The sequence below is a fragment of the Amphimedon queenslandica genome, unplaced genomic scaffold, assembly GCF_000090795.2.
Source record: "Amphimedon queenslandica unplaced genomic scaffold, v1.1 AMPQUscaffold_13359, whole genome shotgun sequence".
In the NCBI taxonomy this organism is placed as follows: domain Eukaryota; kingdom Metazoa; phylum Porifera; class Demospongiae; order Haplosclerida; family Niphatidae; genus Amphimedon; species Amphimedon queenslandica.
In genome coordinates this window covers 174,904-177,623 of record NW_003546405.1, presented here as the reverse complement: position 1 = coordinate 177,623, position 2,720 = coordinate 174,904, and the positions used below count along the sequence as shown (strand labels likewise).

The window sequence follows — 2,720 nt, the reverse complement described above, 5'->3', positions numbered from 1 at the left end:
TAGGGCTTCCTGCGCAAGCGCAATGCCCCATATGCCTCATGTTCATTAAGAGCTTCTGAAGTGGTTATATACCTCAGGCTATACTTTGTGTGTCAAGGAGTTCATGGAGTTTATACAAGGCAACAAGTATCTGTTTTGGTAAGGTAAGTGCAGGCCTTGCCCAGTTGAAATGGGTTATTATTGTTCTCTGAGAGGAAGGCGGGATGACATTACCTACTCCAATTATGTAGGCAATGAGTCTCAAGAGGAAAAGACAGCCTACACTTAAAGGAAGAGAATACCAGGAAAGCACTGCTAAGCCTCTGGAGCTTAATGGTTAGGAATAATAATAATGATAAATACTTGTAATATTATTATGGTATAATATTTTTAGCGGGTGATTTTAATTATATACAGCAATACTAATTAAAAATCAAACCAGCTGAAGTGTGATTGGGTTTAAATTACTCTAAATATTTTTTAAATTGAATAATAAAGCTGTAAATTATTCAACTTCTATTGCATACCGTACAAGTTTTTTTGAGGGAATCATATTTCGTGAAATCTACTACGTGTGCCATGTGGGCTGTATTAAATTGATTTTCATGGATTTTATTTTCACAAATCTTGAAGTAATTCACGAAATTTGCAACCCTCGAAAATATACCACCTATACAGTATTGAATACATTAAATTAGCCAAGCTTTAGCTGTTTGTATTTGTTGTATCTTCTCAGTACAACTAAGTTTAATTGGAAATTTAATGAATTTTATCTTAGTTTTATGTTACATTGAGCTTACAAAAACTGATGGTTCTGTCAAGGAATATACGGTAGAAGCAAGCAACTTAGAAAAAGAAACTGTGGATGCACTGACTGAGAGAGATCTTTTTTATGGAAACAGAGTATTGTGGAAATGTAGAGGTAGTCGATATGAGGTCAAGATTTGTGGAACACATAGTAAGCCAGCTATCATGTATAATGTATAACAATTCTTTCATAATGTTTGTAGGAGAAAGTACCAAAAAATTGCCTAAGAGTTATTTTAGACGACGATGATGTTGAGCTTGAAGATGATAGTGCTGATGCACAAACAAAAAGTAAGCATCTTATTCTTTTTGTATAAGTAATTGACAGCTTTTAACTTTTAGGAAAGATTGACAGCATGTTATTATCCCAAAGTAAAACAATTCAATTCGAAATGATCAAGTTATTATCATCACTATTGTTCGTAGCACATGACTTTCATGATGCTGATATAGCTTGCAATGATGTAGTGTCAACAGCAATTGAAGTAGACAATGAAGGTAATCAAGGTACATGTGTATAATAAAACATATTATACGTATATTATTATTAACAGAATTACATTCAGTTGAAAACGATAATGCTAATAAGCTAGAAATTTCACAATCAAATGTATGTTGGAATTAAAATGCTATGAGTACATGCATGTTTAATATTTTTTTTAGCTCCAAGATGATTTAGTATTTGAAACGCCTCCAAGAATAACCACACTTAAAATGGTACATAATGTATTTTCTACATGTAATTGTTTGTATGTTGTATATAGCAATCATTCAAGTCTCCATTTCAAAAAAATACAAAAACTACTCCTACTCCAACTGATTATGATAATTTTGGATATTGTATTAATATTTTTAATACTTGTACCTTTGTCAATGTAGGATAGGTTAAGTCGAATAGAATGAAAGTTACACTCTCTGATCAAGTGTCTCAAGAAATCAGTATGATGTTTTTCCAGTATCTATATTATACAGTGTTCATTATAATAGAGATCTACATGTATTGCTGATGAATTTATGGAAGAATCAAAGCTTATAACTGTAAGAATCATATCTCCACAACTTACAAAAGAAATGTTTTTAGGACACTGGTGTTAATTTATTACAATTAAGGGCCACAAACATATTATCTACATATGCCCTCCAGCTGATGGATAATATATTCACAGATGAGGAAATGTCTAGTTCTGTATATGAAGCATCAAAAAGATCAACCAAACCAGCCTCAATATTACAAAATTTCAGTACTTTGAAGGTAAAATGTCTGAATACATTATAGTTAGAATAATTATTTCAATGATATAGAATGTGAAAAAAAATTGGCGAACAAGAGTTTATGAAAGAATGCAATCAGATCAAATGGAAATGTACTCAAAAGTGCATTGATAAGCAAAGGTATGTACAACGTACATCATAGCTAGTAGTCTATGAATGTTTTAGATCTAAAGCAATACAGAAATAGTGTAAAAGAGAATCGAAGCTGAAAGGATTAGAGACTGAGAAAATAGACACTGTAAAAACATATCATAGTTAATTTCTCCATGCATGTATCATTATTGTGTTGATTTGTTAAGATTCTTTTACATTCATTTCAATGCATTTATAAGAGCAGATATAAACATGCAGTTTTTTAATTGCAAGAATAGTCATGATCTTAACATAGATCTGACAAGACCATGCCTGATTTTGGAACCTAAATTTTGCCTGATCCAATAAGAACATGATAGATCCTTTTATATGATCTTACAAGATTTATTTGCTGGGTAGTTTCTTCGAACAAGTCCTTGTACTAGTAATTCATTGCCTTCCTAGTGATTTATTGTTTTATTTTTTTTTGTACTGGGGGTCAGATCCTGTTCCTGATCTACCTTCAATATATTTCCATCATATATTCTACATATATTATTTCTATAAATTACATGTATACTGTAAAGTTC

The 2,720-nt window shown here is 31.3% G+C and overlaps 1 long non-coding RNA gene across 1 annotated transcript; it reads left to right on the top strand.

Annotated features, from left to right (window-relative positions):
* The first annotated feature begins 1,783 nt into the window (after nt 1-1,783).
* LOC109582752 (uncharacterized) lies at nt 1,784-2,129 on the top strand. The gene is made up of 3 exons (XR_002185212.1): nt 1,784-1,824; nt 1,868-2,038; nt 2,089-2,129. It is a non-coding gene; the product is annotated as an uncharacterized LOC109582752 (long non-coding RNA).
* Nucleotides 2,130-2,720: the final 591 nt, after the last annotated feature.